Source organism: Miniopterus schreibersii, assembly GCF_964146895.1.
Source record: "Miniopterus schreibersii genome assembly, chromosome: 8".
In the NCBI taxonomy this organism is placed as follows: Eukaryota; Metazoa; Chordata; class Mammalia; order Chiroptera; family Miniopteridae; genus Miniopterus; species Miniopterus schreibersii.
This window is the reverse complement of record NC_138109.1, coordinates 31,495,052-31,518,510: the sequence shown is the minus strand read 5'-3', so window position 1 is coordinate 31,518,510 and position 23,459 is coordinate 31,495,052. Positions and strand designations below refer to the sequence as shown.

The 23,459-nt window shown below is 39.2% G+C and overlaps 1 protein-coding gene, 1 long non-coding RNA gene and 1 pseudogene across 5 annotated transcripts in view; 2 read left to right on the top strand and 1 right to left on the bottom strand.

Moving 5' to 3' along the window:
- LOC308560442 (large ribosomal subunit protein uL22 pseudogene) overlaps window positions 1–3,996 on the top strand; it is a 28,123-nt pseudogene extending 24,127 nt beyond the window's left edge. The window contains exon 2 of the transcript in view: window positions 3,521–3,996. The product of the transcript in view is annotated as a large ribosomal subunit protein uL22 pseudogene (transcript). The remainder of the gene's footprint in view (window positions 1–3,520) is intronic.
- The window catches only part of ZFYVE9 (zinc finger FYVE-type containing 9), an 87,812-nt gene extending 83,502 nt beyond the window's left edge, over window positions 1–4,310 (bottom strand). For 2 of the 3 annotated variants that reach the window (XM_081145197.1, XM_081145199.1), the window contains exon 1: window positions 3,976–4,310. The gene's annotated coding sequence lies outside the window, so the exon portion shown is untranslated. The remainder of the gene's footprint in view (window positions 1–3,975) is intronic. The other variant, XM_081145198.1, reaches the window with a different exon arrangement.
- A 230-nt stretch (window positions 4,311–4,540) lies between these two features.
- On the top strand, window positions 4,541–9,198 carry LOC308560506. The gene is made up of 3 exons (XR_013999336.1): window positions 4,541–4,932; window positions 7,728–7,880; window positions 8,957–9,198. It is a non-coding gene; the product is annotated as an uncharacterized lncRNA (long non-coding RNA).
- Window positions 9,199–23,459: the final 14,261 nt, after the last annotated feature.

Here is a 23,459-nt window from a genome sequence, read left to right as displayed (position 1 = left end):
CCATTTAACATTCATTCAGTTATCCTTTCCCTTACCCAATATGAATTCAGTGTCTTTACTTGATTTCAACATGTCCATAGACATTTCCTCATCTTTACCTTATTCTATTAAAGGTTCTCAAAAAGTATTTCATAAGTATAAAACATTACATACTTTTCTAATTTTTCCAATAGTTCAGTTCTGTAAATGGGCTATTAACAATAATTCAAAAGAAAAAATTTTTAAATATACTTAATTTGTATAATAGGAAATATTTTATAAGTAGCATTTCCAAGTTATTTTCTTAAATAAAATATATTGAGTATTATGAAGTATAAGGTATTCTACGAACTACACAATTAAAATATTAACTACTGACACCTTAATTTAGCAATCTCTAATACTTTAAAATTGATCACAATGATTTTCTTAGTAAACTGTATAAATAAAATAACGATCTTTCAAGCTCTTTCAATGAAAAGTAAACAAGAAGTATATTTTCTGCCCTGGCCAATGTGGCTCAGTGTTTAGAGCCTTGGCCTGCACATTTAGGGTCTCCAGTTTGATTCCTGCTCAAGGGCACATACCTGAGTTGCAGGCTTGATCCCAGGCCCCAGTCAGGACGCTGTTCATAAAGCAACCAATTGATGTCTCTCTCTCTCTCTCTTCTTCCCTCCCTCCCTTCCACACTCTCTAAAAAAATCAATGGAAAAAATATTCTTGGGCGAGGATTTTTTTTAAATCCTGCATTTTACGGACAGAGTAACAATGACTTACCGGGAATGCTGGGACTGAATCATAGCTTTAACTTACACATTATATCATTTAATCCTTACAATAATCCTATAAGATGGGTATTATCAGCTTCATTTTGTGGAAGATAAAATTGAAGCTTAAATTGTGCCTTTGCAACTAATCTCTGTCAAGCACGTAACAGATACCAAATAAAAGTTTACTGAATGAAATGAACAGTGGTAACTTAGCAACAGAGTAAGAAATGGGATTATTTCTACTCATTCTGTCTTTCTAAAGGAGTTAATATAAAACTATCACTTACCAGGCAACATATACAATTACCTTCTTAAAGTGTAAAACACTGAATCAGGAATCGGAAGAGGAAGGAAGATCATATACAAAAATTATTAATATTCTTAAAGGCAAGCTACTGAATTAAACATAGAAGCCTTAAAAAGAGGTCTAGCATGTTCCACTCAATTACACTTGTCTGACCCTGCCTTGTAACAGTTAACTAAGTATGTCCTTATTCCACAATCAGCTAGCTGCTAGCAGAACTTGGTCATTATTGTGTTTCCCAGAACACCGAAGAAGGCACCTGGCACTTAAAATTAATAGCTAAAATGTTATAACTATCTATTACAGGTTACAAAATTTTTCAGATATATTTACCCTAAAAGTCTTGCAAGATAAGTATAACTATCTGCATTTTACAGACAACAACACTGAGATCCAAGGAGACAAGTACCAAGGTAAATGGCCAGGTATCCTTTTATAACAACATGGCTACCACAAAAGGCTCTCAAATGTCTGTTGACCAAATCAGCTGTCCCTAGAAATATTTTTCTAAGATTAAAACACCATTATCTGTAGTCATATAAGAAATGACTATGTTGCCACTTAAGATTGATTGATAGCTTAACTAGAAAACAGATATACTTTAATTCAGCTTGCCAAGGTTAGTTAACTTTAAACTTATTATATCAGTGATTTCTCAAACTGTGTTAGGACTAAGAATAGGGGAGCTTGATAAGAATGAAGATCTGTGGGCTATCATCATCCCTAGAAATTCCTTTTTTTAAAAAATTGATTTTAGAGACAGAAAGGGGGGAGGGGCAGAGGAGGGGAAGGGAGGGGAGGGGGGGAGAGAGACAGACAAAGAGACTGATTTGTTGTTCCACTTACTTGTACATTCATTGGTTGATTCTTGTATGTGCCCTGACCTGGAATAGAACCCACAACGTTGGCATATCCAGAGGACGCTCTAACAAACTGAGCTACCAGGCCAGGGCCCTAGAAATTCTGATTTAAGGGGCCAGGATCTGCATATTTTAATAAGCACCTTCAGCTGATTCTAATGTTGGTAGTCTTTAGGGATACACTGAGAAAAACTAGATCGGACTTTTAAAAACATAATTTAATATTCAAAAAGTTTTTTTCATCAAGCCAATTTTTTACAATCACAAATATTTAAGCAAAACCTTACAAAAACAATATACGACTACTGGATGTAACAGGACAGGTCCTCAAAAACATTTACTACACCAAACCTCCACAGACCTCAGGAGCCTCTCATGCTGCCCAGGTGGTAAGTCAGGGGTCTTTTAAGTAGCTACCCAGGTTATTCTGTTTTAATTGATGAATTCAACTATGATTGCAATAGAATTTAGTAAAACATTCTTATAGGTCTTATACAAATGACTGTATGTTAAACAGTAAAACAGAAGAGTCTTTTAACTTTGAACCTAATATGCAGGGATAATAATTTAAAAATCACCAACAACCCTAGACAGTTTGGTTCAGTGGTTTGAGCCACGGCCCTCGGACTGAAGGGTCCCGGGTTGGATTACGGCCAAGGGCAGGTACCTCGGTTGCAGGCTCAATTCCAACGCACGTCGGGGCGCGTGCAGCAGGCAACCAATCGATGTGTCTCTCTTACATCAATGTTTCTAACTCTCTCATTCCCTTCCACTCTCTCCGAAAAGCAATGGAAAAAATATCCTCGAGTGAGGATTAAAAAAATAAATAAATAATAAAAATTAAAATCACCAACAGTACAAGCCCATTTTAAACTTTAAATGACCATAAAAATGTCCTAAGTAGGAGATTATGGGGGACATTTCCCCCATTATTAAATATTTATGGAGAGTCTACAAGGTACTTCTCTGTACTTTCCAAGTCCAACAATAAGCTTTTTTTTTTCATGTTTATAAAAGTTTTAGTAGTACTTACCAATCCTACAACCTTCACATACATAACAGGAAAACAGAATAACTTGTAACTGCATTTATCAACCATAAACCTATAAACCTGACTTAGGTATCAGAGTGTAATCACTAATCACTAACTTTTCTATTACATTAATACCAGCACAAATCATTTAACTTCTGACATTTAGAATATGTCCCATTTCCGTCAGGTATCTGTTACTGGGATAGTTAGCACACTTTTAAAATCCTCTCGTCATCCATTCTATGGATCTATTTAGGTAGAACATTTTTGTGCCAAGGGCTGAGGTATTAAAAACACTGGGAGAGAAGGAGAAACAGACTTTTGTAAAAACATACGTACATGTATTTTTAAATAATTGTGAGCATGTTTCTAGCAACATCGCAAAGCTGGGATGGAGCTTTCTCCAAGGCAGACCACGCTGCGAGGCAAAACGTAATAGAAGAAGGCAGGATGAGCTACCGGCAGGTGGTGAAATTTCACCTCAAATGAGACGCAAAGGGGTTCTTTTCAATCCACCAGATCCGTAAATGACACTCCAGGGGGACCAGGGGCTTTCGCGGCCCATCGCTTTCAGCACTGCAATTCCCACCCTGCCCTCCCGCCCTTCCCCCCGGGACTCTGCGGGACTCGGTGTGCGGCGCGGAAAAGCCTAGGCTGTTTGCAAACAGGCGTCCTGTGCATCCCTGGGGGATGAAGGTGCAGGGCCGGGGAGAAGAGGCTGCGCCCCGCCCGGGGCCAAGCCGAAGGGTGCCAGTGCCCCCGCCGGCCCCCAGCTCCACACACCGGGCGGCGCCGGAACCGAGGCCGGGGCGAGGGCTTCTCGGCGGCGCGGGGCCTAGTCGCCCCTCACGCGCCTCCAGCCTCCCGGGGGACACCGGGAGAAAGGCTCAGGCCCCGGAGCCGCGGGGTGGGGGAGGCTGCCGCAGCGGCTGGACTCCCCGTCCGCCCGGCTGGAGGGCTGCCGCCAGGGCCCTCCCCGAGGCCGAAGGCCAGCGAGCCCAGGACCGCGCCGCGCCGCGCCACACTCACCTCGAGCGGCGGCCGCCGTAGCCTCAGCATGGCCCGGGGGGGTCGTCCCCGAGCCCACAGCCTCCTCCGAAGGGCACCGGCGCAGCCCCGGGCGCCGCCGCGAAGCCTCCCTCTCCTGAAGGGGCTGTGGTCGCCGCTGCTGCTGAGGCCCAGCACCCGCCGAGCCGCATCGAGCTCCTGGGCCGCCGCAGCCACGCGGATCCCGGAGGAGCTCCGCTGAGCCGGGCCGGGGGCGCAAGGCTGCGGCGGGACGACCGAGGTGCCGCTGGCGGGGATCCTCCGCGAAGCCTCCAGCGTCGCCTTGGCCGCTCCTGCCGCCGGCGTCGCTGGGCCACAGCGCCCCCTGGACTCCACGCCCGGCTACGACGCGAGGACTGCGGCGGCCGCTCCGGCCCGAGCGGCGGGGAACGCCAGGGAGCGCGGGCTGGGCAGGCGGGGCGGGCGCCTCCAGCAGGGCCCGCGGCCTCCGGCCCGCCCGCGCCGCCGCCGCCTCCGCGCGGCCGAAACCCCCAGGTCCCCATCTGCAGCGGTGCCCACCGGCCCACCGCGGGCCTTCAGACCCCCGAGCACCTTTACACCCTTTCCTTCCCTCCAGGAGGTACAAGAACGTCCCTGTCACTCGGACCCTCACCTGAGAGTAGGAGTGTGAGGGAGTCTCCTCGTTTTTCTCTCTCCTGATTCGAGGGGGATCCCTTCTGTTTGTCTGGGTGTAAGAAGAGTGACCCAGCACCAACCTTTTGACACACACAACCCTCTCCCCAAACTGATGAAGGAATAGTCTTTAACCTTCACTTTTTTTGGACCTACTGTGCAGATAGATCATTACAGAAATTTCCTGCAGATACCAAACCTTAACCCCTAAAACCTCCAACATCGTCATCATCATAATATATAATGTCTCGAGCAAGAGAAGAGAATAGTCAACTGGTTGTCCTGAATTTCATAAACAATTTAAAGGTAAGAAAAGAACCATGCATCTTTTCTAACCCCCTCCCCTAGCCCCACCTCTACCCTTCAGAACCACCACCACTGCAACCTCCCCACCAACGCCAAGTCCCAGGTGAGGTGAAGGAAAGAAATTGTTACATAGTGGGGGCTGTATAATTATTCTGTTTAGATACCCCATGTTCAATCCCACTCAAACTCTAGGGTGCAAACATCAGAACCAAAAACAAAAGAAACAAAAAAACTGCCAGAGGGGAAGTAGGGAAAGAGAAATTCTCCAGATCCCCTTGTCCCAAATTTTTCCAAATACATTCTTTTATCATAGAGTAGTATGGTAAAATGAGCAGGGATTTTGGTGGCAGACAGATCCTGATACTACCGATTCCAGCCTCTGTCATGTTTAGCTTTATAACCCTAGGCAAGTTATTTATTTCTGACCCTCAGTTTTCTAATGCCTACCTTGCTAGTTGTTATGAAGACTGGAGATAATTTATGTAAAGGACTGGTTGATAGAAGGTACTCAAATGTTAGTTTCAATTCATGCTGGTTCCAAAACACCGTTTCAGTCTTTCTTAGAATCAAGATTGTTACCACCTGCTTTTGTTCTTTCTCTCTCAATGTGTGTGTGTGTGTGTGTGTGTGTGTGTGTGTGTGTGTGTGTGTGTGTGTGTGTGTATTTCTGTTAAAAGATAGGTGCATTATTCTTCATTATCCTTGGTCTGGGTAAAATTTCCCTAAATTTCAGTAATGGACTAATATAATATCCCTCCACTGAAGAATGATAGAGCTTAATACACCGGATCCTATGACATTCTGCTGCACAGCAGATGTCAGCGTAGAACCAGTGTATTTTTCTTTTCTTTTTTTAATTAAAAGGCAATTTCACCTTACCTGAGGTTATGTCCTAATAATAATAAATCTTAATGAGATAATTATATAAGGTCTCCAGGAACTTTCAAATAATAATTGAGCAGCCACCTTAGAGATAATATAACCTAACAGCTCTCTTCCAATCAATGAAAGCTATTCCTGTACAACACTGAGTGTGCCTGTACCACCTACTTTTCAGTCACATTACCAAAAAAATCACCATACCCTTTTTATACCCCGATAAACTGGTGCTCAGAGGGAAACTATGGTTCATCCTCACAACTCTGTGAATTAAGCACTATACTACCATCATTTTACATGTGAAATGCATCCAATCTAAGGAAAAGCTGAAAGTAAACCCTGAGATGCTTTGGGTTTCCCATTTGATGCCCTAACTGTCCTTTCTGCAATATTCAGAACATGCTGTAAGAGTAAGTTACTGTTGCTAAAAATTTTCAATCTAGAGAAATGGACCCTTTAACTTAGATCAGTTTGACAGCCTAACATTATCACTGTGCTTTCCAAGCCTCCTTCACTACCACCAGGAAATCTGCGTTTGTAGGAATAATCATGCTACTCAGGGTGTGGCTACTACACAAAGATGATTCATTTGTTCCCAGGACCAGTTTCCTCTTGCTTCACACTTTCTTCCCTTCTATTCAAATTATGTTTCTGAAAGAGGCCACCCTTATCATCATTACCACCTGCCTGATTATTGCATCATTTTGACGCTTTGTATGCAGTTTGTTCTCTGCTCCTGAAATGTCTCTCATCTGTTTTTCTCTTCTGTAAATCTCTTTTTTCATTTAAATCTTCCTTGACCTGTGGTCAATTGATTTGGTTAACCTACTCTCAATTTTGCATTGATTTCCACTACTATCCATCCAGTGACTGTAAAATATCTCTACTCCCAACCTGTAAGCCCTCCCAACTTTCATTTTTATACCATATACATCCATCCTATAGAAAGCTAGTACTCTAAGAATGGTTCCTTCAAGTGAATATAAGCTGTAGCACCCCAAACAAAATTTCCTTTGCTCTTTAAAATGTGTTCTTAAAATTCAGAACTTTTACCAATTATACCTGAATAAAACTGGAAAAAACAATTCAGGCCAAAAAGATACCCATTTCCTGGCTTGGTAAATGGCACAGGAGTCATACTTAATTCTTGTGTCTCTGTCCTAGATAATTGGTCAATAAGCCTGATAAATTCTACTTCTTTTATTGAATTTCTCTTCAATTCCACTGCCACCCATTTTCAACCTTTTTCATCTCATGGCACACATAACTAATTACTAAAATTCTGTAGCACAACAAAAAATATATTTTTTGCTGATCTGACAAAAAAAAAAATAGGTATAACTTTGATTCGTTCACACCAGACAGCTATTGTTGTATTGGCTGTGGTCATTTTTTTATTTGACAATCTACAGGAAAAGAGGTCAGTGCCTCTGACTAAATAGTCAGCTATCACATGTTTTAAAAATTCTTGTGGCACACAGGTTGAAAATCTCTGGTCTAGGGCTTATGCTCAACAAATTATAGATGCACTAAATGAAAAGAAGGAAGGGAAAGAAAGAGAAAGAAGGGATGAATGAATATATTTATGTGCAAGACTATATACTGTATAAAAGTTTGCATAAAAGGAGACAAAAAACCTCTTCCATGCTCCCAATAATCCTTGTGCTTCCCAATTTATAAGTACCCATCATTGCCCTTTCAATATCTGTTTACTTGTATGTCTCACCTATCAGATTGTGAGCCTGTGAGCAAGGTTCAGTATTTGATTTATCTCTGTGTCCCCACACCCAATTTCAGCACAGGGTACACTTCAGGGAATGTTAAGCTGTACTAAACTGTGTCTTAGCCTGATATGCATCTGGCCAGTGCATCCCACACACTTGGTAACTTTTTTGGCCTTTCGTCTTAATTTTCAGGTCTCAAGTAAGACTCCCCTTCAACAGGAGATTGCCCTGCAGCCCAGAACTGACTCCAGCCTGCTGCTGCCAGCTACGGTTTCCCACACCCCTCTGCAATCACCAACCGAAGTCAGGAGTCAAACCCAGAATTCACAGCCTGTTACCAAACAGGTAAGTCCTGGAACAGGCCAGAAGTCAGTAAAGCAGCACAAACTTAAAAAGGAAATTGGGGATGTTTGAGAGCTTGTTGGGTCATTTGAGTCATTTAAAAAAAGAACAAAGCCATTCCCATTTTAAGAATAGAGCATAAGGAAGTAATCAAATATGTGAACAAAGAAATATGCAAAAAGATGTTTCTTATATATATTTACTGTGGACTTATAACAGAAAAATGTAAGGAAAACCATAAATAAATTAAATGAATTACAGTACCTCCACACAAGAAATATTATACATTCATTGGCAATTATCTTTTTAAAGAATTTTAAATGAAATTGAAAACTGCTCATGATTCAATATCAAATTAAGAAAAACAATGTTAAGTAAAAAAGCCTATATTATATGATGCCAATTATGTGTTTATATATTTTTAAAATATATAAATATAATATTTAGAAGGAAGTAATGCAAAATGTATGCTTATGGGATTTCTTGACTTTTTATTTTGAAATAATTTCAGATTTAAAGAAAAGTTGCAAAAATACTACCAAAAATCCCACATACCTTTCACCCATATCCAACCACATTTGCTTAATTATCCTTTCTTGTGCATGCATGTGCTCTCATTCTTGCTCTTTCTTCTGTCTCTATAGAGAGATACATATAAATATAGATATATAAAGGAACTGTTGAAATTACTTTCAGGTCCATTTATCCCTAAATATTTTTCAGTCTATTTCCTCAAAAGAAAGAGTACAAATATCACAGTACAATTATCAAAATCGAAACTCAACGTTGACACAGTATTGTGATTAAATTTATGACCTTATTCAAATTTTGTCAATTGACCCGCTAATATTCTTTATATAAAAAGAAAATAATTTTTTTCTTACCCAGAATCCAGTGCAGCATCACACATTAGTTGTCAAATCTCTTAAATTTTCTTTAATCTGGAACAGTTCCTCAGTCTTTGTCTTTCATGGCCTTGACATTTTTAAAGAATACAAGCCATTTGTTTTGTAAACTCTCCCTCAATTTGAGGTTGTCTGATGTTTCTTCATGATTAGATTTAGATTATGCATTTTTAGGAGGAAAACTTCAAAACTGATGCGATCTCCTTCTCCATATATCATATCAGGAGGCATTTGATACCAGTATGTCCCATCATTGGTGAGAGAAACTTTGTTCAGTTAATTATTAAGGTGGTGTTTGCCAGGTTTATCCATGTAAAGTAGCTGTTTTGCTCTTTAAAATTAATATGTATTTTGTTGGGAGATTATTTGAGACTACCCACAAGCTGTAACAGTCATTTATAGTTCTTGCTTAAAAGAGTTATTACTATAGGCTTGCCAAATGATAATTTTGTTTTTTTTAAATCTTCACCCGAGGATATTTTTTTCATTGTTTTTTTCAGAGAGTGGAAGGGAGAGAGAGAAACATTGATGTGAGAGAGACACATCGATTGGTTGCCTCCGGCACAAGGGATCAAGCTTGCAGCCGAGATACGTGCTCTTGGCACACATCAAACCCAAGACCCTTCAGTCTGCAGGCTGATGTTCTAACCACTGAACCAAACAAGCTAGGGCAGCCATATGGTAATTTTCTAATAACATTGTCATCATTCCTTATACATTTTTTTGTTTTCCTACTGTATGGGAGAGCTTTTTGCTTCTACCCCATTTATTCATTTATCAATTTGTTGATTTATATTAGAATGAACTCATCAATTTTTATTTTAGTCTATGAATTATGTAATCATTACCATCATTATTTATTTTGATGTACAAACTTTTTTAGATGTAGCTGGCTTTTATGTTCTTTCATCATCTCCATCATTTTAAAAGCATTGCCCGTACTTTATGGCACTACATCCCAGGCTTATCTTGTGCTTTCCCAGCCTCAGTCCTGGAATCACCCATTTCCCCTAAAAGCTCTAATTCCATTTAGTGGGAAATGGTATTTAGAAACCAAAATCTAGGTCCTAGGTGTGCTCATTGCCACTACAGTCAGTGCCATTGCTTCTAGGCTCTATAAGTGAGTAGAGCTAGAGAAACACACACACACACACACCACTTTTACTTGAAATCATTTATACTTTAAAGAACAATAAAATAACTATGCTTGTTCATTCAGACTTGGGAATTTAACATACATTTTCTGGAAAATAAATGAAGTGGGCCTGTCACTTCAAGGAAAACAACTAACCATATTTGTTGCCAATGATAAAATTCAAGCTTTCAAGTAAATATTCGAATTTTGAAAAACTTGTATTCACCACCATGAACGTGACAACTTCCCAAACTTTTCTGAAAAGATGGGTGCTGATATTAACAAATGTACAGTGTTTTTTTTTAATGTTGTATAATGAAATGTGTCAATATTTGGTAGATCTGCATAGCTCTGTGAACTAGTATTTTTACAAATAATCAATGCATGATGTTACATAAACATATATGGGTAAAATATCCCTTTAAAGTATAATGTGGATCAAAGATTTTAATGGAACAAAGCACAAAAATTCACTGATATGGTTTCAGATTCCACAGTGCAACTAACCTTTGAGAAATTACCACTTGTGGCCCTGGCTGGGTAGCTCTGTTGGTTAGAGCCTCATCCTGACACACCAAGGTTGCAGGTTTGATCCCCAGTCAGGGCACATACAAGAATCAACCAAAGAATACATAAAGAGGTGGAACAATAAAAAAAAAGAAATTATCACGTGTCAAATTTTGATGTATCAAAGAAAATATCCACAAGTATCTGAAGTGACTATTAAAATACTCCTCACTTTTCTAACTACATATCTGTTAAGGATAGATTTTCTTCATGTACATCAACTAAAACAACATATCCCAACAGATTGAATTCAAAAGCAGATATGATAACCCTGTTGTCTTCTAGTAGATTGATTTTAAAGAGATTTTCAAAAATGTAAATAATGCTGCTTTTCTTACTATGTTTTTTGTTTTGGAAAATATAGGTTTTTTTATTAAAATAAGTTATTTATGTTAACTTATAATGAGTTTACTACTGTTATTTTGGATAATAATTATTTAAAATGTTTTCTCAGTTTTAATTTCTAAGATGACAAATATCAATAGATATAATCCACATAAACAAAAGATCTCTGGGATTTTCAATAATTTATAAACATGTAAACCAGGCCTATGACCAAAATGTCTGAGAACCACTTCTATAGTTTAGTTGACCATTCTCCAGTGTATAGGTATTTCAGTTTCCAGTATTTTGTATTACAAGCAATGCAATGAGTAATTTTGTGCATGTGTGTTTTTCTAATGTTATAGATGTATCTTAAAGGTAAATTCTTAGAAGTGGGATTTCTGGGTCAAAAGATAAATGCACATGTAATTTTGTTAGATATCACCAGACTCCCCTTCCAAAGGGTTTGCCTCATTGCTACTATTGTCTCTCTAATCTACTAATGCATATGTTGCTTATCAAACTTGATACAATAAGAGATATAACACTTTCAAGCATGTGTAGTGGAAAAGCTTTAGAACAGGACAGACCTGGGTTCAAATCCTGAGTAACTATTGGATATGAATAGAAGAACATGTTTTCTCATCAGTAAAATGAGATTAATGTCTGCCTTATATACAAGGAGTTGCCATATAGTAGGTGTTCATTAAATGGTTTGTTGTTATTTGATTATTTCTGGGCAAGTAGCAGTGGTGATCAGGGTTGACCAGCACCGATACTCTGGATTCCTTGTACTATCCTAATTGGAACTGCAGAGGAAGTTGACAATAAGAGAGAATTTACAGAGATGAAAGTCTTGAAGTTACCTAGGGTGCAAAGAAGAGAACAGGTCACCTAAACCAGAAAAGAGGGCAGGAACCAGATTCTGAAATCTAGTGTACAGAGCCAGGGGTCTGGGCAATAAGAGCACAGAACAGTTCATTAATTCAATCAGTTGGTCAAATGTATATTGAACACTACTATGTACCTACCAGGTGTTATGTTCTGTAGTAAGCAAGATATCTCTGCCCTTAAGGAATTTAGACTCTACTGGTCAAAGCAGCTGAGAAAGTAGGAAATTTTGATTTTAGCAGGTAAGCACAGTGTGCTTTAGGAACACAAATCCAGAGCAAGATTTTTTAAGAGGAAGTGATACCTTAATGGAGACCTGAAGAATGGCTAAGGCTTAGCTAGGTAAATTGGGTGGAGGGACGGGAAGTTAGTAGGTAGGGAGAGAACATGTTCCAGGCAGCAGGAATGGAATACGCAATAATACAGACGCAAGAGAAATATGTGTCTGAAGAACTGAAAGAACAGTTTTGGCTGAGGCAGAGAGGACAAGATGGGGTAGCAATGACAGCCAAGGCCAAGGCCAAATCAGGAAAGGCCTTATAATTAAGGACTTTGGATTTTAACTTATGAGCAATGGGAATCCATTAGAGCTTTTAAGCTGGTCAGTGGCATTAACAGTTTGGTTTTAGAAAATATCACTCTAACTACAATGTAGAGAATAGATTAAAGGACACAAATTTGGAGATGGGGAAACCACTTATAAATGTCTATTGCGATAATCCAGGCAAAAGTGACAATGACTTGAATTAGGATACAGGGAGAATAGAGAGATTTTGGGAGGCAAAATCATCAAATTTGTGATTGGATTGGTGTGTGAAAAAGACGGAGAAGTCAAAGGTGACACTTGGTTTTCTGGCTTGGGCAATTTGATAGTCCATGCCATCAGGCAAAGAGTCAGCAAGAGAGGAGGAGCAGGCTTGACAGAAAAAACGATGAGTGCTATTTAAACATGTTGACTGATTAGGAAACTGAGGTTCAGGGAGTTGAATTTACTTGCCCAAGGTAACTTTAAGTGGCAGAGCTAAGATTCCAACCCAGGTCTTTCTGACTGCAAATCTCCTTGTTGCTACAGCAGCACCACACCTCCTCCCATACTCAGAGTAGGAATGTGCACCACCCACCAGGGAGGGGAAAACCACTGGGAGCAGGTATAAAGGAATGAAATGCCTTCATATAAGTCAAAATTGACTGAATATTAAAGCAAGGGTATTTCTATAAGCATAATTAATACTCTGTCCATGATGGCTCACACTGTCCTCCTCTGGCCCTAGACGGAAAGTATTAGGATACACTTTGATACTGGGGAATGTTTATGATGTTTTTCATAAGAATTACATATGAGGTAACATGGTATATATATGGTACAATGGAATAACCCTGGGTTAGAGACTGGACATCTGGGTTCTAATGACATAAACATACACTGGACTGAGAAGGAAAGTTGTTATTCAGGCATTTGAATCTCTGGGCCTTACCTCAGGGTATCCAGTTCAGTCAGGGCTCCTTTAGCCCACCAGGCTACTCTATACTGTCCACCATGTACAGAGATAATATAGTATAGAGAAAAGAGCCTGTGCTTTGGAGTTAGCAGATCTGAGATCAATTCACAGCTCTACCAATTTCAGGCTGTTTGACAGAAGGAAGTCACTTATTCCTCCAAGTCTTGTTCTTTCTCATTTACATGGTACCTGATTATAACAGTTACCAAGAAAGTGCTAGATGCGCGGGAGGCACTCAAAGTTAATGATCTTCCATTGCCTTTTCTCATCTTTTTAACCTCAAACATTGTCTCCTATTTCTATCTTTACAGCTTCTTTCTGTTCTTTCCAATGTACATGTATTCTCTCACAATCAGAAAAACAAGTAAACAAAAAATATTTTGGAGCACAGAGTAGACCAGCCAAGCAATCAACATCCATTGCGGCCTTATGACTCACAGCATTTATTTTGTTTGGGCGTGCTACACCCAAATTGTGCGTATGAAGGAATGATGTCAACTGATGTGTGCATTCTCATGTGGATGTGAATTCATCTTCATTCTATAAACACTGAGCTCTAACTATGATCCAGACACTATAGGAATAGAGTTGGGAAAAAAAGAATATTTTTGTTTAGTTTTGAATATGTTTATATGTGTATCTGTGTTTTGGCAGAGGGAAGAAAGGGAAAGAAGGATTGGATTCATAGAACTGAGGAATAAGCCCTGGCCATGTAGCTCATTTTGTTAGAGTGTTGTCCCAGTAAGCCAAGGTGGCAGGTTTGATCCCTGGTCAGGGCACATACAAGAATCAACCAAAGAATGCATAAATAAGTGGAACAACAACAAAAATTGATCTCTCTCCCCCCACCTCTCTCTAAAAAAAAAAAAAGAATTGAGGAATCTATGAGCTAAAAGCACTGATGGGCTGAAGCCAGCTTATGAGAGCCAACTGTTAAATTTTAATGAACTTTGTGAGCCAATTATTAAACACAGCCATTTAAAAAAGTTAAGTTTATATAATTTATATAAAAATAGTTAATAAATATTATATAAATTCTATAAAAACAATAAATACAGTCAGCTTTTTGCTTTGCACAGCTCTGAAATGCACAAATTTTAGTTACCATAGTTTATTTGTTAATTTGTTTTTAATTAATTAATTTTTTTAAAACATGTTTGGTTTTTTATGTTTTTATTGATTTCAGAGAGAGGACGGGAGAGGGAGAGAAAGAAACATCAATGAGAGAGAGTCATTGATCAGTTGTCTCCTGCATGCCCCCAATTGGGGATTGAACTGTGATCTCCTGGTTCATAGGTCAGTGCTCAACCACTGAACCACACCCTCCAGGCTATTTTTTTTTTAAATATGTTTTCATATTTTTTACTTTTTAAAAAAATATGTTTTCATTGACTTTTGAGAGAGAGACACATCGATGTAAGAAACATTGATCTGTTGCCTCCTGTATGTACCCTGATCAGGGACCAAAGATCAGGAATTGAACCTGTCACCTTTTGGTGCATGGAATGATGGTTAACCAACTGAGCCACACCCGTCAAGGCTTTAGTTACCATAGTTGAATTAAATAACATCAGTCCCCAACAGCACAATTCCAGTTTCATTTTTTACAGTATATTAACTGTAAGTAATTGCACAGAGTACAAACTTCGCTGCTATCTCTTCAATCTACAAATCACTATGTAAATAACAGATGCACATCATGATCCGTGATCAATCACATCACTTCTTTCACAGTCTGTCAGTGATTGATAACTGTATGACTGTTATTCAATTCTTGCATAGGCAATAAAGTATATATTGTGTTGCTTCTTTTTCTACCAGTGATAAAACCCCCATGACATTTTACAGAAATGAATAATAGAAAAAAGAGATTGTTTAAAAAAAAGTACATTCAAATGAAGCAAAGAAACAAAAAGTGATGAGGCTGGAAGTGAAACTTTAATTGAATGTAAATGGAATTATAGAAGAAATAGTTGAGCATGAGAAGATTGATACTCCTTCTATTCAAAAGACTCTAGATGTGCAGTGAGAGGAACTTAGGGAAGGCAAACTTATTGATATAAATGAGGAAAGTGGTTATGACCAAAAGAATGAAGATGTTTTAAAGAAAGTAACCTCAGCAGAAAACTTCGCTTAGTGCAGAAAACCTCAGCAGAATATACTTCACAATGTTGAAAATGCAAAGAATAAAATATTGAAAGCTGATCCAAAATTTAAGAAAATAGGACCATGTTCCAAGCATAGAAAATATGATCACTCATATTGTAAGTTATACAATAAGAAGGCAAGTACTGTTCAAATTACTCTTGATAATTTTTTTCAAAGAACTAAAACATTTCAATTCTCAATGTTTTAAGTATTTTAAGTTATAGTGTACTATATGCCACTCAATGGGGAAAGAATCGTCTTTTCAATAAATGGTGCTGGGACAACTGGATATCTACATGCAAAAGAATGAAGTTGAACCTTACCTCACATCATATATAAAAATGAACTCAAAATTATCAAAGACCTATGTGTAAAAGCTAAAACTATAAAACTCTTAGAAGGAAACATAGATATAAATCTTTGTGACCTTGAAAAAAATCTTTGTGACCTTGGATGACATGGTGATTTCTTAGCTATGACACCAAAAGTACAAGCAAAGAAAAATCTAGATAAATTGGACTTGGTCAAAATTTAAAACTTTTTTTTAATTAAAAATGAGAAGCACAATTTTAAAAAATATGTCTTTATTGATTTCAGAGAGAGGAAGGGAGAGGGAGAGAGATAGAAACATAAATGATGAGAGAGTCATTGATCAGCTGCCTCCTGCATACCCCCTACTGGGAATCAAACCCGAAACCTGGGCATGTGCCCTTATTGGGAATCGAACCTCAATCGCCTGGATCATAGGTTGATGCTCAACTGCTGAGCCATGCTGGCTGGGCAAAATTTAAAACTTTTGTGAAATTAGCCACAGTGGAAATATTTGTATCACTGAAATCAGCAAATGCTACATACCAGGGCTTGTTTTGTTCATTGTTGAGACTTAAAGTGATAAAGCAAATGTTAATAATGCAGATTAAACTTAAAATTATGTTGTATTACATTGTGAAAAACACAGCAAAAATTGAGGAAATATTCTTCCAGCATTTGAAAACTATTATCTGATTCAGCAAATAAGTCACTCACATTATTGACAAATAAATGAAGTTCCAATATATGTCTTTGTTGTTTTACTTTCATCTTACTGATTGCTATAATCTAAAATATTAACCAACATTCATGTCAGACCTATACTCAGAGAGCTGCTAATTAAAACATTTACCAGCACACCACCGGCTGGAAAGGACATCAGTGATCCTAGAATTCAACATTTCTTAACCACTTTACATGTTAGGGGCATGAAGCCCAGGACCTGTCCAAGGTCACAAACAAGTAAATGGATGGATGGTCAGCATTTGAATCATGTGCTGTTCTTTTACATGTTAATACCACCTCCCTGGATATCCAGGGATATGTGTTTTCTATGACATGCCAGAATGAGGATGGGCAGTGAAGATGTGTAAAACAGTTGTCATCAGTTTAACTAATAAAGAGCCCTTCTCTCCAGGGTTCTAACAATGCTGTGTACTTACCTTGGGGGATGGAGGAGCCAGAAGAATCAGGACACAAGAAGAGATCTGTCAGATTCCTCTCCCTATCTGGGCAGGCAGCAATAGAGCAGGCAAACAAGCCAGGTCTTATACTTGGACTTTTCTCTCCTCTTCTTACACCCTGAGGCACTGAAGAGATCGGGGAGATATTCAGGCTTCTCTCTTCAATCGGGAGTAAACAGAGGTCTGACCCATGGGAGAGGATCAGGTTCAAACTTGGCATACTGACCAAAGCTCTCTCGTTGGCCTCAATCACTTGGAACATCACTTCAATATTATTTTATTTACCCAGAGTCTCCTTTGGAGATGAGCCACAGATTATTAATAATAGACATTTACTTTTACATATAGCCCCTTATAATTTATGAGGCCTTTGTACATGCACCATCCTGTGTAAGTCCCATAGTAGCCCTGTATGGTGAGTAAGATAGGCAAGAGTAAACCTATTTTATAGATGAAGAAATGAGGCTCAAAGAGACAGAGTACCTGAGTCATGGAGTGAATTTCAGGACTGGAACCCAGGTATAATTACACAAAATTTAATTGTCTCCCATGGCACAAAAGTATTATAGCACTGGCCTGGAAGTATTCAGAAAATTATTATTAGTGATAGTTATTAATTAAAAAATAGCTATCATTTATGAGCAATGTATCTCACTGTACTAAGTGCTTCATATGCATTCTCCTTTAATCTTCATAACAATCTTTTGAGGTTGATGCTGACTTCTCCATTTTCTAAGGAAGAACCAGAGGTTCAGAAAGTTTAAAGAATCTGTCCTGGATCACACAGCAGGTGTCAGAGCAAAGATCTGAACCCAGATCTCAGTTTTCAAAGATCATACTCTTAAGCTTTTAAGATAAATGAATGGCCCCTGACACATGAAACAATATTTTTGTTAGCTGTGGAATAGTTCGTGTGTCTGGTAATAATATAATAAGAAAGGAGAAAGAGAAGAAAGGAAACTAATTGAGCATCTACTCTTCATTCCTTGAATAAATACTCCCTAATGACCATGTCTTCAGGATTGTGCGAGGTACTAGGTATAGATGAGTATAAAAGCAGGCATTGCATATGTTTGGGGAATGATATAAAGAAGTAAGCACAAATGAATATATAATAACAAATTGTGATAAATTCTGAAATATCATGAGATCATTAGGAGAGAAAATAATGGGGCAGGGAGATCTTTGAGAAACAGTTATTCAGGAGAGTCCAGGAAGCTCTTTCTGAGAAAGTGACATGGAAGTTGGGACCTGAAGGCCAAGTAGCAGTTAGCCAGGAGACAGCATGTAGAGTGGCCTTGTGCAGAAAAGGGCCTGGGAAATTGAGGGTCAGCTAGTGTAGCTGGAGTGGCCTGAGCAAGGAGTTAGTGACTAAGAGATGCAATCAGAGACAGGCAAAAAGTCAGATCACATGGTAAAAACTGGGGATTTTATCTCAAATTCAGTGGGAAGCCTTGGAGGATTTTTAGTCAGGGGAGGGATGTGATCTAATTTATGTTTAAAATATCACTGGCTGCTGAGAGACAATGGAATTGTTGAAACAAGATTTGAAACAGGGAACACATGGCTCAGAAATTCAAGCAAGATGGTAGCTTGGACTAGGCTTTAGGTAATAGCAGTGGAGATATATGAATTTGAAATATGTGCCAGATACTGTCAAATATATTTTCTTATTTGAGCCTCACAACAACCCAGTAATATATTTTTCAGATTTTTACAGATATTTTTATTTTATAGATGAGGAAGCTGAGGTTCAGAGAGATTCTTATATATCATGCTTCTATTAACCTAAACACCAAAGGCAGAAGTGAGATGCAACAAGCATTTATTTGAGATAAAAAAAAATACCTAGCCTGGCCAGTGTGGCTCAGTGGTTGAACATTGACCTATGATCCAGGAGATCGAGGTTCAGTTCCCAGTCAGGGCACATGCCTGGGTTTCGAGTTCAATCTCCAGTAGAGGGTGTGCAGGAGGCAGCTGATCAATGACTCTCTCATCATTGATGTTTCTATCTCTCTCTCTCTCCCTCTCCCTTCCTCTCTCTGAAAATCAATAAAGATATATTAAAAAAAAAAAAAAAGAATACCTATTTCTTCAGGCAGAAATCCAAATAGTGTTCTGATTAGGAGACAAAGGCAAGGGGTATTTATGGGAAAGGGAAGGGGAACAATTACATCAGCAGAAGGAAGGCATTTCTGCAGGTGTAGATACCATAACATAGTGATATTAATTCTAAAGAATGTTTTAAATTTTCAGCCCAGTAGTCCTCCATCCAATAGTCATTATATCTGCTTTCTTGATATCTTTCCAAACAGTTGTTCAAGATTCAATTTTGCTTTAGGCCCCACCCAAAGGTGATTTTGCCCTGTTTTAACATTCCAAGGTTTGAGGCATAAGATGAGCAAGGCAGTTCCTCTGGGATGGCAGCTCCAGCTCCACTTTAAAGTGGCTGTTTATATTATGTTTTACATTTTCCTCTGTATAACAATGATCAGCTCATCTTAGTGAAGAAACTGATAGTTAGAACCCAGGGTAAGTGTCAGGGTGAGTAGCATGATAAAGCCTCTGTCTAAAAAAGGCTTCCGTCTTTTCCGGATGAAAGAAGTCAGTCTAGTTAGGGAACTGCTGAGGTTAGACAAGATTGTGTCAGAGAACTGTGTGTGATTTAGCACAAGATCAGGCCACCAGGACTCCTAGATTCCAATCAGTGTGGAACAGCATGAAAAATTTAGGCCCTAGAAGGGTATAACTGTAGATTGGTAGAGTTTGAAAGACACCTTAAAGACAGATATAAATGTTCCAGTTCACAGATGAGAAAACTAAAACTAAAGTTTGGCGGAGTGGGGGTGGGGGGGGGTGCGGAGCTTGCTAGGGTCGCCTAGAATGATGATGACAGAGTTGGGGCTAGAACCAGGTCTTCTGACTCCCAGCCCACAGTTCCCACAGATGTAAGCTCTGCCATCTCTTTGATGGGCCCAAAGATCCTTTTCCATTGGGATATTCTGTATGAAATTAATTCCATGTGGGGAAAGTGTGCTTATGAGTAGAGGAAGGGGGTTAAATCTCACTTTTGCTCCTAGGAGGTCCCTGCTAGCAACACATAAATAACCTCTTAAATCCCCAGACATAGGCTGCTCCTGAGAAAGCTGGAGAGGGGGCCAGAGTTGTCCCCAGGATTCTAGGCTTATTCTTCCCTTGATACCCCCTTTCTCTTCTAGGTGCTCTCTTTTCTCTTAAAAGCATGCTTTTGGGAAAGGATCTTCTATCGGTCACTTTTACTTTAGCGTGAGTTAAAGAGAAGCAAATCCCAGTAAGGCAGGGGCCCTAAATTCTGTCTTTCACTGCTGTGTGACCCTTGGGCAAATCACTGCTCCTCTCTGGGCCTGTTTCTTTACTCCACAAGGATACTGGACATAATTTCTGAGGGGCCTGCTAGTTCTGATCTTATGGGATCATAACATAGTGAAATCTTATGGGATCAGAACTTATTAGTCCCCACATAATTCCAGGTCTCTGGCACAGAGTAGGTCCACCAGAACTCTTGCCTACCTGGTGAAATAAGGCTCAACAGGTGGAATGTCATCAACTGCTGGGCCCTCCCTGCTTCCTGCTACCCCCTCAGTCTCAGATGACTGGAAGCTCCCAGTATTCAGAGTCATTTTCATCTCTCCATTTGAGGGAGGAGCCCCAGCATCCACCCTTGGTCCTCATACTCACACTCTGAATATAATTTGAGAGAAGCATCTTCCTGCCTTAAAATATCTCCTCTAACCACAGGGAGGAAGTGAGATGCTGATGCAAGAACTTTGGAGTAAATAGGCTTGGGTTTGAATCTTGGCCCTGCCATTTTACCAGCTGTTACCTTGGGCAGGTTACCCCTCCATCCTCAGATCCCCAGGACCTGCATGCTGTGAAGATCAGAGATAATGTCTATAAAATACCTGTGGAAGAAAAACGTATAACCTCCTTTCACTTAAGGGAGAAAAAAATCACATTAGAAATAGAATATTCCTCTGTTTGCTCCCTATGAGGTTTTTTGTTTGTTTGTTTTTTAATGAGGTGATGGCACCTACTAGTTTATTTTCTTTAAAAAAAATGCAATGTAAGTTATTTATTCCTTCTACATACCTAATACATAATTAATTTGAAATTCATGTTTATTATCATTAAAATTATAGTTGTTGCTTGTAAGTTCAGTGAACTTACTCAGAAGGTTCTAAGTTCTCTCTACAATAGAAATCTGAATTAAAACTCACTCCTGTTTAAAAATCTTCTGTGGATCCCCATAACCTACATGATATAAAGCCCAAACTTTATACTGTCATTCAGAGTTCTTAGCACTCTGGTTCCAAACTGCTTTTGCAACCTGGAGTCTCTGGTATATAGTTTAAAAGGTGTAAGATTTGGGATTTTACCCTAGTCACTTAACCTGTTGCCTTTTCTGTAGTATTGGGATAGTAATTTCTGCCTTATAGATGAAATAATAGTAGCTTATGATAACTACTAATTATTGCAGTTATAGCTAAGTGCTTGCTGGTGTATAAGAATTTGACAAGCCTATTTCATCCTGATGAGAGTCCAGTGAAGTAGGTACTTTTATTTTTGGATGAGACAACTGAAACAGAGAGAGGTTAAATTCTTATAAAATATAAACAGACTTAAATGAAGGTCTAGCTGCCATCACAGTCCATGGTGTCAACCATTGTGCTATAAAGCCTCCCTGGAGAGCTTATATTTAAAAGGACTGTGTACCCAGTAAGGCTGAGAACAATAGCTATTAATCGCTGTCATCACCTCCTCCTTCCTTGGCTCCAATGCTCTGATTACACAGAACAATTTACCATTCTCAAAGGTACTTTTACAGTTCTATGCCTTTGCTCATTTGTTCTCTCTGCCTGAAGTGTTCTTATTTCTCTCTCAAAATTATACTCTTTTTATGAGACCCCCGTAGGAGATTACCTACTGGGTGAAGTCTTTCTTAACACATCCCCTCAATAGTAGGTATTAAGATGTCTCTATCTTTTTCTATCTTTTTTCCTCCTTGGCCCTTTCCACTTGGTAAATGTTCAATAGATAATTATTGAACTCACTCATCTTAAATCAGATGTTGTAAATTCACTGAAACTAATCAAGGGAGTTTTCTTTTCCTTTTTTATTATTATTTTTAATCCTCACCGAAGATATTTTTTCCATTGCTTTTCAGAGAGTGGAAGGGGGAGGGGAGAGAGAGAAACATCGATGTGAGACAGACACATCAATTGGTTGCCTCCCGCACACACGCACACACCCCAACCAGGGCCAGGGATCAAGCCTGCAGCAACCGAGATACATGCCCTTTGCCGGGATCCAACCAGGGACCCTTCAGTCCAAGGGCCAGGCTCTAACCACTGAGCCAAACCACTTAGGCGAGGAAGTATTCTTTTCAAAGGGTCTTCAAGTATGCCAGAGAAAATCTAAGGTGATTATTGGGTAACGCTCAGGAGAAAAAGAGCCATGTAATTCAAGGCATGTCCAATAGGTGGCACAGTAGTCATGGTCAAAGCAGCCAGGGACATGCTCCTTTATTTTATTTTATTATTTTATTATTTATTTTTAAAGTTGTCTATTTTTTAAAATATATCTTTATTGATTTCAGAGAGAGGAAAGGAGAGGGAGAGAGGTAGAAACATCAATGATGAAAGAGTCATTGATCAGCTGCCTCCTGCACACCGCGGATAGGGGATCGAGCCCGCAACCTGGGCATGTGCCCTGACCAGGAATCAAACCTCGATCCCTGGATCCTAGGTCGACGCTCAACCGCTGAGCCACGCCCAGCAGGGCAGGGACATGCTCCTTTAAAAAAAGAGAGGAATAATAACAATAACTAATATTTGCATAATGTTCATAAAGCTTTTACATATATTATTGACATTTTTATCCCTATTTTACAAATGAGGGAACTTTACCAAATCCCAGAATTTTTTGCAACACAGTATCAGTTAATTAGGTAAGGTGGTTTCAAGGGTCCACCAGAGGCCCTATGATGTTCCTTCCAAATTACCTCCCTCATTCCTTGATGTGTAATGCTACTTTAGGAGCTTCCACTCTTTGGCTGAGGCTTTAAATTTTAAATATTTAAATGAAGGAGAGAGGGAGGAGAATGTATGAAATATTTTAATTCATTTGCATTTTTAAAAGATTCAGCCCCGCCAGTGTGGCTCGGCAGTTGAGCAGCGACCTATGATCCAGGAGATCAAGGTTTGATTCCTGGTCAGGGCACATAGCCGGGTTGTGGGCTCGATCCCCAGTAGGAGGAGTGCAGGAGGCAGCCAATCAGTGACTCCCATCATTGATGTTTCTCTCTCTCTCTCCCTCTCCCTTTCTCTCTTGGAAATCAATAAAAAATATATTAAAAAATAAAATAAAAAGATTCAAACCCTGGCAGGTAGCTCAGTTGGTTAGAGCATCATCCCTATACACCAGGGTGCATACAAGAATCAACCAATGAATAAATAAAATAATGTTTCAAATAGATTCTTTTTTAAACAAGACTTGATGCTGAGAATGGTTTTATTTTTTTTAATCATTTTTATTTATTGATTTGAAACATTGATTTGTTGTTCCACTTATTTTGTGCATTC